General features: G+C 34.8%; 1 long non-coding RNA gene across 1 annotated transcript; it reads right to left on the reverse strand.

The window, feature by feature from the left end:
* Window positions 1–16150: 16150 nt before the first annotated feature.
* Window positions 16151–18544, reverse strand: LOC143258226 (uncharacterized). The gene is made up of 2 exons (XR_013032214.1): window positions 18077–18544; window positions 16151–16356 (listed from the first exon to the last, which is right to left on the reverse strand). It is a non-coding gene; the product is annotated as an uncharacterized LOC143258226 (long non-coding RNA).
* Between the last annotated feature and the right edge of the window lie 3192 nt (window positions 18545–21736).

The raw sequence follows: 21736 nt of genomic DNA on the forward strand, positions 1-21736 counted from the left end.
ATAAGTATAAATAAAGAGTCGAATTGTATGAATAAAATAAGCGTTTATACGCATTCTTGGACTAAAGCAACAACTAATGAAACATTTATTTCAAGTTCAAAGTTTAGGATAAAAATTAAAATTAGTAGAAAGAGATGGTTAGTTTAAATATTGGCTGTCGATTTAGACAACAGTGGGTCATATAGGTAGGTGTTAGACAGTGAACCATTTCACAGAACGATCATTGATTCATTTATTAGGACCTGTTTAATCCACTTGGAATTAAGGAAACCGTAACTGATATGATGAAAAATGTAGACAACGTTCACTCTTACCTAATACATATAACATTGTGACTGTTTTTCATTCACAATCTGGTGACAGTCAAGAAGCCTTTTGAAGACAATTGAAGTATTAACTTTTTTCAGTTCTGAAACCGTGGATTTGATATCCATTCTGAGTACAACAACAACTAAAATTAATTTCACAAATTATTTAATTACTGTAATTTTTACATTATAGTTAATTATTTATATTCTTTAAGGATTCGACTGTATAATTTTAATTTTCAGCAACCTATAGATTAATAGGAGACAATGTTCTAGGGAATTTAGTTCCGCTTCAGTATTTGCATAAAACGATTTCATTGTGCTGCCCTATGCCATTTAATACAATTATCAAGTTGAGTCCAGTAATTTCCAATACTTCCCATGACAGTAAAATCCATAAATGACTTTTATTAAGCTTTTACGAAAAATATTAAATTATGTGATTTAAAATATTTTACACGAAATATCGTATTATTAATTACAAACATACATAGCAAAAAGCATGTGATGAGCAAATTATCATCAATTATTTATGTCAGTCCTTAGTTGCAGTTTTTATTCAGTTTTCTGGTTGTATAAAGAGTTTCTAAGTTTCAAACATTTCAGCGACCCCTGGATGTGCATTCCTGTACGTGTTGTGTGAATTTCCCTGGGAAGGTTCTGTTATTTCAGTTTACCTTCTTCAGGATATAACCTGCTACCCATGTGTTTACTGGGCGTGGTGACACGTGAAGGGGAGGACAGATTTCTGGCGGTTGAGGGGCCCAGCCTAAGTTCATCACTTTGGCCTTGAATTCATGTTTGGGTTGGCCCCTTTCGGGTCAATCGGCTTGTCCATTTGGGTAAGAGTTAACCAAGGACAATGTTGGATGTCTTCAACAGGTATTGTGGACATTGTATGTGATGCTGTAGTTTGGGTATAGTGTTCACGAAACCATGACGTTGCTGCAGTGTTCTTGTTTGGCATTGTACTGCGCCTCCTCATAGATACAAAATGGTTGGAGTCAGTGGGCACCGAAAAATTATTTTTTATTATGCATCCTGCAAATAAAAATTAAATAAAATATTGAAAAAAACAGTCGACATGTAAAAGACCGCTTCTTGAATATTCTGAGTAGGAAACTTCAACATCTGTAACACCTGTATCTCATTTTCTTACATAACATTCTCTCTCATACAATCATTTAGAGTAAAGTCTCCCTTTTTCATTGAGAAGGACTAGAAGGTCTTGCTGGCTCTACAAAGACAATCAATAAGCTTCGTTCTGGTGACATAGTAGTGAAAACATCCACATCTTTTACACTGAAAGGCGATTAGGGATATAAATATTGAGGTTACTGCTAGTGCTACTTTGAATTCGTCACAAGGAGCTATTGTTGAGAGGAATTTGATAAATGTCCCAGAGTCAGAGATTCACGCTGGTTTCTCCACCCAAGTAGTTTCTGCAGTGAGGCGTATCTTCACTCGCAAAGATGGAATTATAATGCCGACCAATGTCCTCTTTTTAACTTTTACATCACTGTGTCCACCTGCCACAACCAAGGCAGGTTATCTGAATTGAAAGGTCCTGCTGTATATTTCAATCCCTCTCAGATGTTTCCACTGGCTTTTACCCAATCTACTTTCATTGTTGTCCTAAATGGTTGGAGGAAATAGAGTTGCAGCGCTTGTAAATGATTTAAAACATTTCTTCCGCTAAGGATCGAAAATTGTTATCCACCACTACATCTCTGTCGTGTGCTGCTGCACTTCCTTTCACTACTAAAACTGGAGTGCAGACTAATCTCTCTGTACCTCCAAAATAATCGTTCTCAAACCATAAGAAAAGTCTTTTGACCTTCATGGTTCAAAAAGATGATGAATCAACAGCAACACCCATCTCTGTCGCAAACATTCATTCAAGGAAACCCCAAGATTCAGTTCCTTTAGTTCCAAGTTCAGGAATGTCCTCGGGAACGTCTTCTTCTCCCTCCTCAATATGCAAAACAATCATTTGTTCACGTCCTCAGTCGATGAAATCCTCTTCCAACAACAAAGACCTGATAATCGCCCCAGGACAGGATCCATAGAGATCGATAGACCTCAATCGAGTAAAGAAAACAGAAAAAAAGACGAATTCATAAACTGAAGGGCTATCTACCTAATTTGCCTATACATAAATAAAATAGACACCTTGATACAGTGGAACTGTCGAGGTTTACATTATAATCTGGATGACACAGAAACATTGATTGCGTCCTACCATCCTGTATGTCTTTTCTTATAGAAAACATTTCTGAAACCTGCATATACATTCAACTTTCGGCAGATTTCTTTGTAGAGAAATGGCAAGTTGGGTGATAGATGGGTTGCACTATTGGTTGATCAGCATGTACCTTCTATGTCTTTGTCACTCGACACACTTATAGAAACTGTAGGTATCAGTGTTTCATTGGGTTGAGCCACCACTATTTATTTTCTCTACCAGTGGCCTAAAAGGACCTATTTTCAATCAGACTTAGATGCTCTCTTTGAACAGTTGCCGTCTTCTTTTTTCATTCCTGGGATATTTTAATGGTTATGATATCATCTGGGTAAGTGTTGATATTGATTGGAGGGGTTGCATTGTAGTATGTATGCTATCCTATCACAACCTTTCCACTTCCAATACTGATTTTTCTACTTATTTCCATGCATCTAGTCAGTCCATGACTGTTATTAATCTCTCAGTTTGCTTTCCTTCACTATTCCCCCACTTTTCATGGAAGGTTGACAGTAATCCACGAGTTAGTGATCATTTTCCTTTAATTTTGAAAACGACTGGCTGTGGTCGATGCCACCCGACCAGGGTGCGACAGTGAAAGCTGAATCAGGGCAACCTGCCCTCTTTTACTGCTCTCACAGAACTTGATGCTGCCATTGTCTGTAAACCATCAATAGACGACTGCGTGTCGGCGGTGACTGACTGTATTTTATCGGCAGCTGCTCAATGTATTCCTAAAACACATTTTCAACAATATCCTCGTCGAAAGTGAAATACAGCCTGCCATATGGCATGGAAGGCTGTAAAACGGGCATGGGATGCTTTTCGTAAGTATCCCGCACTCTCGAATCGCATCGCTTTTTAGCAGATCTGTGTATATGCTCGGTAAATAAGAGGTTAAAGTCGGAAGAAATATTGTATTAAATTCACAACTAGCATCTTTTCTACTACCAGTTTCAAAGTCACATTGGCAAGATTCGTATGGTCAGAGGGCAATATAATTCAGTCCCCTTCTCGATCTTGCTCTTTGATGGCCAGGAAGTAGTTGATACCCGATATTCGCCGATACTCTAGTTGAAAGCGTTTGCCACGTATCTAGCTCCTCTGCTTCATCCTCCACCTTCTGACTCATCACGACTTGGACAGAGCGATCACCTCTTTCCTTTTAAGCTGACTGTCTCTACGACTGTAATCGCTTTTTTGCACTGGTGGAACTCAAACTGGCCTGATGATGTACACTACAAGATGCTGCGCCATCTATCTTCTGATTCTCTTCGTATTATTTCAATTGTTTTAACCAGATATTGCAGTCGAATGTTTTCCCTGATGCCTAGTGCCAGGCTATTGTTTTACCTTTCTCTAAGCCCGGGTATGATCTCAAGATTCCTTCAAATTACAATCCATTTATATCGATGAGCTGTCTCTGTAAGACCATAGAGAGGATGGTTAATGCTCGCCTTGTTTGATTCCTCGAATCAAAGAACCTCCTCTCATACACTAACTTTAGTGAATAATATGTCCGCCAGAGTCTACAAACCACGTATTTTACAGAAGTAGCCATTTCGCTCTAGATATCGTTGTAACCTATCGTTTCATGCTTTATCTGTTCACTATGATCTCTTGCACTTATTGACAATCTGCCAATATTAACTTCTTCTAAACATGTTACCTTTTTCACCCCTGAAGAAACTGCTGAATATATCAGTACATGAAAATATTTTTTTAACAAATACGAACAAGCTATACTTATATAATTAAGAAGTCGAAGAAACATGATACATGAAACAGTAGTCAATAAACTGTTGAAAGTAAAATATTTTGTTACTGAAGGATTACATAACGAACATCTTAAAATATATGTTTTGATATACAGGGTACAACAAGGTAATGATATAATGTTAACAGTTTACTGAACGTCGCGTTTTTTCGCTAAGCCATTCAAAGAGATAAATAGTGACCAATAGAAATGAGTATAAACTATTGTCAGTAAAGTATTTCCTAACAAGATAATTTTCATCACATCTCTAACTGTTACAACTTCCCGAGATGACATAATACATTCAAAACATTTTGATTACAATGATGTTCGACCTACCTGGAGTTCACTGCTGAAAAACTTAGGGGAGGCTGTTAGGGCAGATTACACAAGAGACAGTATGTGTGGTCACTTCTGTATATGATATATATGTAGCAAAGTGTTGATGTTTTAGCTTTTATAATTCTTATATAATTATCTTCATTGTACACAGGATTTGCCTTATGCATTTGTTGATATTTAATTACGATAAAAACTATATTATTGTATAACCTGTACAGAGGCAATATAAACGTAACTTTAATTCGTCTAAAGTTTGATACCTTTGTAAAATTATTATAAGACATCTTAATATTGCAGTAAATTAAGTCTGTTATCTACTGTATGTATAAAAACTTACATAAACACTTGAAACGACTATTATTATTTAGAAATTATTGTTAAATTTGGATTGGTTGTAACAGCTTTTTAAATTTTACACGGATATATTACACATAAATAAGTGTGAAATAGTACATTTTAAGAGATCAATTAGTTCTCATTTACTGAACCAAAGATTATGTTATGTCTGATAGCTGGTAGCCTGTGTATTGTGTTATTCTTATTATACGGATAATTAGTTTTCAGTTTTATTATATTGCAAGTAATATTCATGTAATTGTCTTAACGCCGGAACTTGAAATCGAATCAACGTGTTAAATTACAGAAAGCACCGCTACAAACCGGGTTTCGAAACCCATGGTAGGCAGAGCACAGCTAGTACATTATACACTTTTGTGCTTCATTCCAAAAGAAACCAAATAAGCAAGGACAGGATGTCATTTGGTATTTTATTAAACGTTTCTCACACAGAAGTGTCTACAGTGTTATTATGGTCCAGTTATTGTACACAAAACATATTCTTACATGTGATATAACGATGTGTTTTTCTGGTGTTAGGCTGTTTAAATCCTACACTGTTGAACTGTCTAAAAACTGGAACTATAATCAGAATCTAAATTCTAAATAACAGGAAGTTGTTTAGAATTTGATTTTATATATTTAATGATGAAATATAAATAGCTGTGTTACGATGTAATGGATATACTGTATGAACTAACTATAAAAATTCCCTTTAGAGGCTATTTCAGAATATATACAGTTGAACTGTCAATAAAGCTGGACTTCGAAATTAACCATAACAAATAATTAGGTAAGAGTTCAACATGTTTGAAGCTGTAGAGCCTTAGGAACTAGTACCAATGACTTCTGTCTTGTGAAAAACAGGAGTATGTCGTCACACAAGACCAAAAGTATTTATTCAGTCCAGGTATGGCCAAGTTCTTGGTGATCTGAAATCGAATTTTTCGGTCAAGAAATCGAATCCCCGTTTCATAGAACGTGCTGACCCTTTCAGCCATAGAGGCGTAAAATGAGTCGGTTAATCGTGCAATTTGTATATAAAAAAGTCACCAAGTGTGTGCGATGGATGGTGATTACTATCTGTCTTCCTTCTGATCTCAAATGAGTAACATAGGGATAGCTAACACAAATAATTATTGTGTAACTTTGTGGGAAATTTAAAGTCAAACAAAGAAACAGAGTGTCTACATGTTTTAGGGAAGAAAAATCATCTATGTAGCCCATATACTTTTGGTAAAATGAAAGAAATATCTGTATAGACACTTGTGTGGTGTGTTCTAATGTTCAAATAACTAAGTATTGGTTATAATATCATACATCGAGGCTCGTTTGTTCTTAATGTAAAATAGCTGCATTTGTCCCAGACGATGTATAGATATATTAGCTATTTGTGTATATCCATTATATATAAATTGTGTGTGGGGGACTTGAAATAGCAGCGAAGGGGACAATGAACAATATGTAATATGGAAAAGGAAGACTCAGATATCCATTAATCAAGAGCCTGCTTGAAGCGGTCGCATACAAGGTTTGCACGTACTGGATATAAACAGTATGAAGACGGCCAGAAACAACCACAAAAAATTTGTGGTGAACCTGATCAAAAGCTTTGATCTGTTCGAGGGACACAACGATCGCAGGGATATCCCTGTCTGTGATGTAATGGAAGAGGTCCCTGAGAAGTACCAGATTTTGTTGGATAATTCAACTTCGCTGGTCACACCTCTTAGTGCAGTGAACCATGGAAAGCTTAATCGCACCCAAACGAACAAAAAGGACTATAGAAATAATCCTTGCATCCACATTCAAGCAAGATATGGTGGCCACGAGGAAAGATCTTCAGACTGGTTGGAATTTCTTTTGAATTAGAGTAATGAGCCCATCGAGCGTCCGAGGACATTGAAACCGTTGTCTGACGAAAGAGGGTCCAACAACATGCCACACGTGGCTTTAAGATTCCATCGGCAGTCCATCAGGCCCAGGACACTTAGCAAGCGACATGGACCAAATGGCCGACCGACACTCACCCACGCTGATGTGTTGCACCAGCTGATCGTGAAGACAAGGATTGAGGGAGTGCATAAATTGAGTGATGTCTTGCCACATAACGCCCATTTCCAAAGTGTTGAAGACGTTCAACATTGGTATATCCTAAGTTGGTATTTATTGTGTCTAACACAGCCGAGGGTGCTGAGGCCGCAGGCACCACAGAGCGGATAAGCCGCGGCTGGACATAATATTATCTGTTGGTCGTAGCCATACTGACTATCATGATAGCTACGCGCACTAAAAAGCAACAAAAAAGGACCCAAAGTACACAAGCTAAAAAAAACAACTCTCGAATAAGATACAGTGACGAAACTGTACGCGTTGAAGCAACCGGTGACAAACACATACTCTCCTGTATAGGGCACAGATTAAGGCAGCAACAAAAATTAAAGACACTACTGCAGTCATTATTTAAAGTGTCCTACTTTGAAATACAACTCAATATCTCATGTATCTCAACTCAAAATAATACCACCAAGAACTGTTGAACCATCAGACACTTCTACTACGTTTTATTGGAGTAAGTATACAATTGGACTACTATCCTGATTTTTAACTATTATAGTTGTATTTTAATGAGATGCGTACTTCTAAAAACATCACAACCTATCAGTAGATTCCAGTAACAGTTGACGTCAACAATCAAATTACAGTATTTTTCGGGGCATGCAGAGAGACACACACCTAGCTGATACGAAACTGAGAATGATTAGACTTTCAGTAGTATAAAAACTTCAATTTTAGTTATATTGTCTGTAAAGTGTAGGGTATATGATCTGTTAACTCAGCAAATTGTAAAAAAAATTCAAGCCTGGTTTAATATGCTGGTTACTGTGTCAGTTTGTTTTGTCTTTTCTTCCTTAAAAGCGTAAGATACAGAGTTTAGAGTTTCAGCTAGCCTACAGATTTCTTTAATGTGTTTGCAAATAAGTTTTTTATGTACTTTTGTTTAAGCCAAGGAAAGCAGATTTTCATTCACGTTATCTTTGTGTTATAATTAATCTTGACGGATAGCATTAGCTTAAAATATATGACTGACATTTTCCATAAGATACTATCCTGAAAACAAGAAAGAAGATTGGTTTATAGATTAATAGTAAGACGTTTTACTGACAAACTAAATAAATTAATGTTGGTGTTAAATATAATTCTATTTTGTAACGTGTTCTTCAACGTCATTGGTTGAAATTGGCAATGACGTAATGTTAAGAGTTTCATAAGCATAATGTTTATTGGCTGGGCTTCAGAAATAGATAAATAGTGAGTAAAATCATTTTAATATATTATCAGCAATATGTCTCTAATGTTGTCATTCCCATTTATGAATGAAGCTGTGGGGATTTCTCGAGATGGAATCGTATGTAAGTGAATATATCCTTGTTGTGATGTTCCTCCTTCCTATTGTTTTTTATTGCTGTTTGTTTGGTGGCGGATAATAAATGGATTTCTGGTAGAACGTTTGAGTAAAATAGAAAGTGAATAACACTGAGAATACTACAGTTTTCACATATAATTTCATTGTCAATACACATATATAATAGAAATAGTTCCTGTGTTAGTTTCTTATTAAGCACAAAGCTGACAATGGTTTGTTGTTTCCAGATGAAGGATCGAAACCTGAATTATTCCATTAAAAGATCTCGATATTGCCAGATTCTCAACGAAGGTAAATGAATTTAAAGCCTGTTATAGACCAAGTAGTTCACTATAAAATATTTGGAATAATCACTTGTAGAGATTGTAGGAATAGATTGAGCAGCTGCTTGTATAATACAGATTATCACTGCTGCCTCGCAGTCGTCTATTGAAGGCTTACAGACAGTATCACGTTCTACAAGAGCAATGAAAGAAGGCCAGTTGGCTTAATCCAGCTTTCACCGGGGCACGCTGGTTGGGTGGCATCGATATCAGCAACTCTCTCTGAAAATTATAGGAAAATGATCATTGACTCATAATTTATTTTCAACCATTCATGAAAAGTGGGGAAATAATGAAGAGGAGCAAATTATGAGATAAATAGAAGTAAAGCACTGATTAGGTTAATGAAAATACGTACAAGAAAGGTTGTGATCAGGTAGCATACACTCTACAAAAGACACCTCCCACAAATATCAGCACTTCCCTGGAGAAGATTACACCTATCAAATTCCCCAGGATTAAAAGGTCTACTTGAAAATAGGCTTTTACTGGCGACAGGTAGAGAAAACAAAGAGTGATGGTACGACCCTACGGAACACCAACGGCTATGGCCTACAAGGATGTGTCGTGTGAAAAGGAATTGGAGGAAACATGCTGATCAACCAACTGTGTAACACCTCCATACACTAGTCCATCACACAACCTGTCATTTATGTACAAAGAAAACTGCCAAAAGGCGGCTGTATCGACAGGTTTCAGAAATGTTTTCTCTAAGAAAACCCATACAGGATGGTACGAAGCAATCAGTGCTTTAATGTGATCCAGATTAGAACGTGAACTTGAACAGTTCCATTGTTTCAAGGAGATCACATTTTAGTTATCTGTATGCGAATTGTGTAGAGAACTCTTCTGTTTACGACACGTCGTTTTTCTTCATTTTATTTATTCGAGGGAGGTCTGTGGACCACCATGCATCCTGTCTTTAACAAATTGTGGAGGTCTTTTCGTTGGAAGAGGATATTTCCAAGGATATTCTCGTACCCAAAACCAAAGGAAGTGGATCTTGAGGTTGCTAGAATGAATGTTATGGACAGGATGGGTGGTTACGATAATTCATCAAGTATTTTAACCACGGAGTTCCAAAGATTCTTCACATAGTTTGTGAACGATTATTTTCAAAGCACAGAGAAATCCGTCTGCACTCTCAATGTGGTAGTGAAACGAAGTGCAGCAGTTTACAAGCGAGATTAAGTGGTGGGCAGCAACTTTCGACCCTCAGGGTAGGTTATATTTTGAATCGTTTTCAAATGCTGAACCTCATTTTCTTCCAACCATTTAGGGCAAGAAGGAAAGTAGGATGTGTGAAAGTTATTGTAAATGACGCAATGAGGATCCGTTTCACACTCATAGGCATTGTGGTCCTTACTACCGCAACAAGCACACATCAAAAAACCAAGGCATGATGTCTTTGTGTGACAGAACCGTTGACACCGGAAACATTTGAGAGTGTTGGGAATGTATTCCTGTACCTTGCAATTAAGATAGCCTTCCGTGATGGTGACAAGGGGACGCAGTTATGTAAATGTTAAAATGAGGACATATGTGCGCATCGTAATTCCGCCTTACTGCAGAAACTCTGTAAGTGGAGAAACCAGCGGCAATCTCCGATTTGAGGATATTCTTCAAATACCTCTCAAGAATATCTCTTTTTTGACGAATTTAAAGTAACATGAGGTGTGACCTCTATAGGTATATCTTTAATCGCCTTTGACTCTAATAGGTGTTCGCTGTGGTTAGATTTAGATGTTTCCACCAATACGTCCCAAACAGAAAAGATTTTGGACTGACTCTAGAGAGCCATCAAGTCTCTCTTGTTCCTTCTGAATAATAAAGTGAGACATAATAAAAAAAAAGTTTTGGTGCCCATTAACCCCCCCCCCCCCCTATGAAGCCACAATACGGAAAGCAGTACAATTCCAAACAAAGACACTGAAACAATGCCACGGTTACGTGAACACTATACCTAAATACCAGCATCAAATACAATGTTCACAACACCTGTTGAGAACACACAACACTGGTACTTCATTGACGCTAGTCCAAATAGAGCAGCCAATTGAGCCAAGATGGCCACCCTAAAGCCGCCTGTCTGCATTAATTCCAGTCAAAGGTTTTGTGTTAGAATTGGATCCCTCAACAACCAGGATCCTCTTCTCACCTTCACGTGTCACCACCTTCAGCAAACACGTGTGGTGGATGTTTAGATCCCTAAGGAGATAAACTAAAAACAGAACATTCTCTGGGAGGACCCCTCACCACGTACAGGAATCCACACTGAGGGGTCACAGAAATGTTTCAACCTTAGAAACTATTTGTATAAAAGACAATTCAAAAAATTACCACATAGAACTGACATAAAAATAAACCCCATCATGAAACAGATGATTACTTGCCTACCACGTGTAACTTATTATGTTTGTTTATATTTAATAATACTGTATTTCGTGATAATATTTTATTTCATATACATTAAAACTTTTCGTGAGAATTTAATAATTGGACAATTCCAGATTTTACTATCTATGGAAGTATTGGAAATTACTAGACTCACAATAAGTATTGTTTTGAAGAGTAGAAGGCAGCACAGTCAAAAGCTTTGTGCCAGTTATTTGAGCAGAATAAAATTCCATATAACATTCTCTCATACTAATCTAAAGGTTGTTGAAAATTAATATTATATAGGTAATTACTTAAAGAATATAAAACATTAACTGCACTCTATAAATTACAAAAAACTTAGACACTTTATCAAGTTAATTGTTCTTGTTGCTTACCAATTATAAATATCGAAACCATGTTTTTGAATCAAAAGACTTCTTGACTGTCACCACATTGTGAATGACAAACAATTACAATGTTATTCGTATTAGGGAAGAGTGACGTGGTCCGATATTTTTTATCATATGAGTTACTGTTTCCTAATTCCGAGTGGATTAAAAAGGTTTTAATGAATGGAATCAATAATCGTTCAGTGAAATGGTTCGCTGTTCATCATCTTTTTATATCATTCACTGTTGTCTTAATACACTTTTTAATAAATGTTTAATCAGTCCTTGAATTGGTCCAAATAACGCATTTAAACGCTTATCTTACTCATACGATTCGACTGTTTTATTTACACGTATTTTAATTATTCGGTTTAAATATTCTTCATCTGTTTTATTCAACATATTGTTTTACATCCTGACACATCATTTAGAACACAGGTGTTTCAACACTTAGCTTTTCACTATCACTCCTGTACTTTCTTTTCTTGAGAGTTTGCCAGTTATGTTGTCAACGAGTCGAATGTCTTCTACATTTTTCATAATATACATATCATTGTATTTTATAATTTTACATATCTCTCCTTTCATAAATGACATATTGGAGACTCTTCATGTATATCACATTATATATTTAAATTGGTTTTATATTTCTAATAACATTTCAAGATCTATTTCACCACTTATCGTACAAGAAATTTCCTGAAGAAAAATTTTTTTTTTTTTTATATTAGTTAAAGTGTACCCAGGACTGCAAGAGGTTTTTATTTAAATGAAAAAAAAAACTCTTCACTGTGGAAGAACAAATAATGACCGTACATTTCTAGTTTCTCGTGAATCGTTCAGTATGAATTCTGGATGGTAAGGTGCTTCGGCCTGACTTTATTTCCTGTGTTCAGGAATTAAATTGGTTTTCCCATAAACAGAAGACGTTATATGAAAGTTATTTTGTCTTCATCCAAACCTTTATGATTTCCAAGTCATTAAGTTTTGCTATTGTCGTTAAGTGTTAAGGTAGGGTTGAACACAATCGTTTTACTTTTAATATTGTCTTCGTAATACATTATCTAAGTTCTAAAACAGCTAACTCAACGCTTTCAGATAGTTCCATATGGCACAGAGGTATGTTTAAGAGCTTAAAACATTAAAATCCGGTGTATTTTCCCCAGTGAACACAACACAAAGAACAATGTGACCTTGTTCTCATGACAAACAAAGTCACAAGATATTCATACTGTTCTGTCATTTTAGAGAAATGAACTATTCTGTCGTTCAAATTTATTGTTAAGAAGTTGTTTAGAACCCGTGAATATGAGATATATCATATGATTCAGACGTCTTAGTTATAATGTTAGAAACCTCAATCGCATGTAACGTTGCACTTCGATTTTATACATTTGACTTCAACCTTGGTTAAGTCAAAGAAAAGATTCCGATTAATTAAAACAACCTAAATTGTAAGTAAAAGAATTTAATAACGACTTAATACATGGGAAAGAAAATATTAAAAGGACAGCAACAGCGAAAACAGAAAAAAACACACTTCATAACAAATATAAATATTTATTGCATTATTACACTAGGTGACGCTGTTTTAACGTTTGTAACTCGTAATGAAATTTATTTCATCATTAAATTCATCTCTAAACTTTATTTTCTAAAATAGGTTATCAAGTTGTTATGGTAACCCTATTTGATACAAACGTAACGGAGGACCCCAGGTTTCGAGAGTAACATGTTCCTCATAGTTTCATGAGAGGAAGACATCATAGTACAAAATAAAATCATGTTCCAATGGAAAACAAAGAAAATTTATATCACATTCACGAAATAATTTTCTATACTGTCAACTGTTATAATTAAAACGTAAATACAATGTAGCATTATCGTAGAAAATATCATTAGTGATTAAATAAATTATTAACTTTATCTTGAAAATAACTTAAGTTATATCACAGACAAACATCAATGTAAAAATATGTCCCAACGTATATCTATTATCAAACAACAAGTTATATACAAGGAGATAATAAGAATTACCCCTCAAAAAATCTTAGTATGTTGTGTTGAAAATTCAATAATTTTTATATCTTCTTGTTCTTTTGTCCATAAAAAGTAAAGTATAATTAAAGAAAAAGTGAAAACTTTACAGATGAAGACTATCTTCTCACTTTACTGGTAAGTGTCATCCTGTCGCGAAATGCTATCAAGACTAGGGCGAAGTAATTTGTTACATCTCATAGTTTCTTTCATGAACTGATGAACTATGTAAAACAAGTTTCTAATATCATTGTTCAGAATTTGAAGAAACTCGGATTTACAAATTTTTATAATAAAAAATACATAAAACTAAAACGAGAAATAAAAGATACTTGTAATATATAAAGTACTGAAGACATTTGAAACGATGAAGGTATAACCGGCAGACTGCCAAGAATTATTAGACTTTTCTGAACAGCTTCGTGTTCAAGCGACATGAAGAGAGAAATGGCTACTTTTTTGTGAAATTCCTGGTTTGAAGACTATGGAAATATTATTCATTATCATAATGTATTTTTATACTGGACATCGTAACAGGTAATATGTTTTATGTTTAATTTTTAATGAGATAAAGACGAGTAAACATGTAAGAAGACTAAAAGGTTTTTTCCACAATGTCTATTATCTGTCGACCAAAACAAAATGTCTGCCTCTAAGTGTCGTAGTCCACAAAACAGTGTACTCAACATAGTTGTTTCTCTGGCACCGTCTTCCGTTACATCTTGGACTATTCTCAATTACCCAAAGAGTGGGATTTAACTGTCACTCTCGTAGCGTATTCCAACTTTCATACAGCGAATGGTAATTTTGAGTGAAAGTTATTCAATATATTATTGTATGTTGTCCCATTAATCATTCTTTTGTACTTGCGTACAATATATTCAACTGTATAGTTTTTATCGTAACTAAAAGAAAACAAATTACAATACTAAAAAGGAAATTTTATGAAACATAGGATTTATACTGTGGGAGTGTTAACAAGTTGGTCACATAAATCATGAACTTAACATATCCTTCGAAAGTTTAAAACATTTTCAAAATGTCTGGTGTTACACTTTTTCACCAATAATTTCAGTGGCTTCCTTATTCCCTTTCATCAGTTTTTTTTTGTAATTTAAAATATTTCTTCACTTCTACCAAAAATTAGGTCTCTAAAGACCAATAACTTTGGTGTGAAATCCATTTTTTGTCATTTAGTTGCCACAAAATCCAATTCCTTCAGAATATAATAAAAACAACCAATGTTTATACTCGTTTTTACTCGTGTGTTGAGTCACTTTTCTTGAACCCTGACTTAAACATTTCCCTTGTTTCAAGACACTTGACATCATGTTGTTATTCTTTACATAATGATCTAAAAATTAGTTGAAATTTGTCTTTAACTTGAGACTGTGACATCTAAAATTTCTCTTCATCAATAAACTCTGAGCTAATGTCAGCAAAACATAAAACCTTTTCACCATTTTCCAGGAAGTGTACTTTGTATAGTTTCACCTTCTCCAAGAATTACGTAATTGCTCTACGAAAAACAGCTTCAGTAAAATTACTTCAATATTGATTCTCACAATACTTTTCACTGTAGCCCCATTAAGTGAGTTGAGGAGCTTTAATATACTTGTTTTGTGCAGAAAGTCCATGTATTTTGTGTAACTGACATCAGCAGCACGAACATGATTTGTGATTTTCAAGTCGTTAAATTTTGTTACATTTCACTGTTGTTGTTGTTTATGTTGAAGTATGGTTAAACACAAATGTTTACTTGCTATTATTTTTTTAAAACAGCTATACCAAAGTCTTCAAAGAGCTTCTCATGGGACGATAATATCCGGAGTTTTATTGCAAACAAAGAAATCATCAGACAGACCAATGTGGTTTTCTTCTAACAATAAAGAAAGTCTTCAGATATTGATACTGTTCTGACATATCAGAGAAATGAAACATTCGGTCGTTCAACATTTTTGATATAAGAAGACAAAAAAACTCTTCAGAACCAGTAAATATTAGAAATATCATCATGTTAGTCAGGCATCTTTGTTGTAATGTTAAAATTCTATATAACCTTAATTGTGTAGAGTAGATATGGTATAGTTTGATTTCATTTGTTTTACTCAGTTATAAAAAAATAATGTTAAATACTTTTATTTAAAATACATATCGATTCAGCAAATTTTCATTTCAATTTCGACGTCAACCTCACGTTATGTTAAAAGAAAACATACCGATTAATCAAAAGTACATAAGAAGGTTTCTCGTCAACGGGATCCGAACCACAAATTCTCGAATATATAGTTCTGAGAAAGTTAGCCAGAAGGCAAGTAATTATCACATTATCTGTAAAAGCTAACTAATATTTACTATTAAAATATTCGGTTTCATAACGTGTTTCAAACTGCTTGCCAATCTCTTATTGTACACTTACGTAATGATTCTAAATACTTTTAAAGACAGACACTTGGTTTATAAGAGGCTTCGAATTCATTTACCTCCGTTGAGAAACTGGTACAATTGAGAACGTACAATGTTAAAATTCAGGTTTCTATCCATCATGAGGTCCCAAAAACACCATTGACAGCTGTGTGCTTATTAAGAAACACAAATTATTTATATTGTATATATTTATTGATAATAACATTCCAAGTGAAAACTCTGGTATTCTCAGTGTTATTCGCCATCTCTTTTATCACAACTTTCCACCAGCGAATCTATCTCCTAATCCAGGACGAAGTCGAACACCAGAAAAACAACAACAGGTAGGAGGAACATCACAGCAAGTATAATATCCTATACATACGATGACCTCTCGGCAAGTCTCCACAGCTTCTCTCACAAAGAAAAGTCACATCATTAGAAGACATATTACTGATAATATTTTAAAATTTGTTTTTCGTCACTATTTATTTATTTGTGAAACCTAACCAATAAACATTATGTTTAAAAAATTCTTAACATTATGTCATTTCCAAGTTTAACCAGTGATGTTACATAACACATCAGAAAATATGATCATATTTAACAGTTTCATTAATTTGTTTACTTCGTCAATAAAACTTTCTTTCATTAATTTTTAAACCAATCTACTTTGTTTTCATGATAGTATATCAAGTAAAATTTCAGTGATATATTTTAAGATAATGTTATTCATCAAATTTAATTGTAACACCATGATTACATGAATAAAACTATACTTTCTATTGCTTCACTAAAAGGTACATATAATCCTCTGTACAGACATGTTAAGGTAATCTCTATTGACTAGCTAGCAACTAAATACCGCATTTTACGCTTTGTAGAACGATACATCATAGAAGACGCACAATAATTCGGAAAAACAATTCTGACAAAAGAAACAAAATTGCTCAGCAACACCTTGATTCAGCCTTGAATATTTTTTAACCTAATTAGTACATACATCATATACCCCACAGTATATCGACAATACTAATTAAATTTAATGTTTTATGCTATTGAAATTACTTGTAACGAGTAAGTAGTGAGATTACGATGTGTATGAAAGGCAGATGTGTGTAGATACTAAGGTAGCCTCTTGCCTTAACCAATCACTTTTGTCTTGGACGATGTATGGGGATTATTTAAGGTACTTTTACAGAAATAAACGTTGTCTTACATGGCACAAGTTGCGGTATATTGTTCTTACATCTGTAAATTATGTGTTATGAGAAACAAGTCCACAACACATCTATCATCTATCAGCTGTCCTAATAATGTAAATATTATTTTATACAGTCGTTATTTAACAACAAACACATCTGAAACAATTATCTGTTATTTTATTGTTAATATTTCTTACTTTTAGTTTTATATTCAGTTGTAGCAACAAAGAGAATTTCAATTAAAATATTTACTTTAAATGTTATTAGGAGAGATGTTATAAAAGAGCATGGTTGTGTAATCCTGGGTTGCTGTATCATACGTAAAATCATTTTGAAATAATTTAAATTTTCACGTTGAATTGCTGTAAATTATATAGGCTTCAACAGAAGTATATTATTTTATTACATTCTTTCATTAGAAACGTAGATAATATTTGAATTTGCATATACACATATTTGTTATAAACTATTTTATTTGTATTAAACATTATGTAACAAACCACCATGAAAAACAAAAAATAAACATTGTAATAGGTTTTGAAAAAATAACGAAATGTCAGGAAATGTCAAACTGTAAATTGAAAACAAAAACACGTCGTGGGACAGTTCAAAAAGGGTTCGGGCCTGGCATGGCCTAGAGTGTTCAGGCGTGCGCTTCGTAATCTGAGGGGCGCGGGTTCGCGCCCGAGTCGCGCCAAACATGCTCGCCCTCCCAGCCGTGGGGCCGTTATAATGTGACGGTCAATCCCACTATTCGTTGGTAAAAGAGTAGCCCAAGAGTTGGCGGTGGGTGGTGATGACTAGCTGCCTTCCCTCTAGTCTTACACTGCTACTTTAGGGACAGCTAGCACAGATAGCCCTTGAGTTGCTTTGTGCGAAATTCCAAAACAAACAAACAAACAAAAGGGGTCACCCCGAGAGTTTACCCATTTAATGTTTTGCACAGTCGGCTCCACAGGCGCTCGTTGGTCTCCAAATGGAAAGTCTCCTTTGTCCAGCGTTGCCACATATCGCCCATTTCGAAGGTGTGGATACTCTACTTGGCTACCTCCCACGGTAGTGTTGAGGTCGTCAATTGCCGCTAAGGGTAGCGAGGCTGCAGGCACTACTAAACGGATGGAGCGCTGAAGAACAGAGTGAATAGCCATACCGACAGAGTACGGGCACACACACACAAATGGAACACTCTTACACTACACACAAGCTATAAAACACTCGAACAAAGTCCTCGGACTTAACACGCCACAGCACAAGGTGAAACAAAAATACACAAACTCCCGTATCGGAAACCAGGAAAGACGGCAACAAAACAACGAACCACCGACACCAAACCGAAGTTCCCTTACAAGAAATACGACGAGGCACCGTCACACAATCAACAACTTCTAGAACGTTTTATTGGAGTGTAAATATACAGTTAAACTACGTTCTGATACACAACTATTATAGTTGTATTTTCAATGAGATGCATAGTTATAAGAACATCACAACCAATCAGAATGCTTCTAATAACAGCTATGCAGAGAGATACGCACTGAACCAATAGCAAACTGTAAGTGATAATTTGTTATTTACATGTAAAACATTTTTGTTAACATGACTCATGTAGTTAGAAATAACTTTGAAACTGCAAGTGGAAATGAAGTTCTGTGACAAGGGATGAATGGATAATACCACGTAAATAAGTAAAACTAATTCAACCATCAGACACACAGTTTATACATAATGGGTATACACAAATAATTTATGTATCAAAAATTCGTCTGGAAGACACTTAGTTACAATGTAATATATTCAAAAAATAAAGTATCATTTTCCATTATTTACCAATAATTTAAGTTTGAGATCCAGCAATATTGATAGTTTGACTCAATACGTCTTGAAATAGCCTCCTAAAGTGTATAGCTAGATGTGTTTTCTTGGGTTCATCACTACATTCTAAAACTGCTATTTATCTTTCATCATTAGGTACATAAAATAAATACTAAATAACTTCCTCTCCTGTACAATTTCGACTTTGTCTATGGTTCAACTTTTAGACAGTTCAACAGTATAGGATTCTAAATAGAATGACACCAGAAAAATGTGTCGTTATATCATAGTGTAAGAATATGTCTTGCAGATAATAACTGGTCCATAATTATGTTGTAGATACTTCTATACGAGCGACGTTTACTAAAATACCAGACCACTTCCTGTACTTGTTTGGTTTGTTTGTTTTGGAATTAAGCACAAAGCTATACAATGGCTTTCCTTGGTCCTTCCTACAATGGTATCGAAACCCGGTTTTTAGCAGTGCTTCCTGTACTTAAACACATTAGTTCAGTTTCAAGTTCCGGCGTTAACAGAATTACATGTAAGATGCTATGTAATCAAACTGAAAAACTTAGTATTCGTGTCATAATAATACAATACCCAGGCAACCAACTATCAAACGTAACACTATCCTTGGTTCAGTAAATGCAAACTTACTAATCTTTTCAAATTTATTTCACGCCTATTTATGTGTAATGTATTTTGTAATGTAATATGTTCGTGTAAAATTAAAAAAAACTATTATAACCAATCCATATTTAGCAATAATTTCGATATACTAATAGTCTTTACACAAGTTTAGGTAAATGTTTCATATACACAAATAGATAACAGACTGACTTTACAACAATATTAAGATGACTTCTAAAAATTTTTCAAACGAGTATTAAATTTCAAACGAGTTATAGTTATTCAATATATAATCGTATGTTCTTGTTTTTTACCCTGTTTATATTCTTTGTGTACGGGCTATTCAAATATATAGTTTTTGTTATAGTTAAATTTCAATAAATGTAGAACACAAATCCTGTGTACAATGAAGATAATTATGTCAAGGTTATAAAGCCGAAACATCAACACTTTCCTACATATATGTCACATAGACAAGTGACGCTTTTACTGTCTTCTGTGTGTTGTGCCCTCACAGCCTCCTTCAGGATTTTCAGCTGTGAACACTAGGTAGCAGGAACATCGCAATAAACAAAATGTATTGAACATATAATGCCATCTCGGCAAGTCTTACAAGCTAAAGACTGTGAAGAAAAGCGTTGTTAATCGTAATAAGTCAGGGTGGCATGGGTTGACCAGAGAATACAGCAATGTTATCTAAGGACAGACCCAATTCATCCAACTGCGCCCGTATACGAAGGCCAAAATGAGCAATGGCAGATCGTCTGTTCTGAAAAAGCACGACCCACATGGGAAGGCAAATATAACCTCAAGTGTAATGCTGTGGTAAGGATCGAAATTTCGAACCATACAGTAAAGACAGTTCAATCGGCGGAGGTGAAGAGGTCTTTCAAAATGCCATACATCTTTATAGTATCATAAGCTTGTAAAGACCAAAGAATGTTAAAACAAGATGTTGTCATATGATAAAGGCTTTTCTTATTGACGTTTCAAATTGAAGCAGGTGGCCCAGGATGGAGTGCTGTCGTTGGAACCTACACTGTGTGGGCGAGAGGAGGTTGTTTGATTCGTGGAACAAAATAAGACGAACATTAACCATCCTCTCTAAGGTCTAACAGAAACAGCTCGGTAAACCAATTGGACTGTAGTTTGAAGACATTTTGTGCTTAGGGAAAGATAGGACAATACCCTGGCGCCACTGAAAAAAAAAAAATAATAATAGCAAAAGAAGTAGGAAATAGATGGCGAATCATCTCGTAGGTTATATCATCAGGTTCGACCGATGAACTGCCAACCGATGAAGGGCCAGTTTGAGTTCCACCAGTATAAAGAGGCGATTATATTCGTGGATAAAGTCAGCTCAAAATGAAAGATCTGATCGCTCTGATCGAGTCTTGATGGCTAATAAGGTGGAGGATGAAGCAGAAATGCGAGATACGTGGCAAAATTAAGAACGTCTTACTTGACACGAGATACAATAAAACAATTTTTTTTCCACTAGTCAGGCATGATAATAGTCGGAATCATGATAGAAAGAAAAACAGTAATAAGAAACTATACGTTATAGGTATTTTTTTCGCGACTTCAACAATTGAGTGAAAGTTCTTTGTCAGTTCTCTCCTCTGTCTTTCAAACACAACTTTTGATTTAACCCTAATAATTTCCTATGCTTTTACTTCACAACATGGTACATTTTAGAGGTTAATAAAGTGATGAAAACATATAGTAGATTATATTAAACATTTTAATGCAGTTTTAACTATAATATTATACATGGAACTTCATATCACTTATCGTATAGAAATATAAAGTGAAATGTGATATATAATATAAATTATCACTTTCCCCAAATCAAGGAACATAACTAACAGTTCAGTGAAACAGTTTCAATCAGTTATAAAACTGAATCAATACTATGAACAAAAAAAAAATTATTTTGGTAAATGTTAAATTTATATGCTCAACATTTGTACAGCTACAAACTTCTCAAAATCAAACAAAATGACTTGTTTTATTTTTGAGAAGTTTGTAGCTGTACAAATCAACTGTGGCAACAAGAGAAATCGAACCATCAAAGTAAACCTCAGAAAAAGCATTGGCTTTCCAAGAATCAAATAAATGTTTTTGAAATGCTTAGATAT

The sequence above is a fragment of the Tachypleus tridentatus genome, chromosome 7, assembly GCF_004210375.1.
Source record: "Tachypleus tridentatus isolate NWPU-2018 chromosome 7, ASM421037v1, whole genome shotgun sequence".
NCBI lineage: Eukaryota > Metazoa > Arthropoda > Merostomata > Xiphosura > Limulidae > Tachypleus > Tachypleus tridentatus.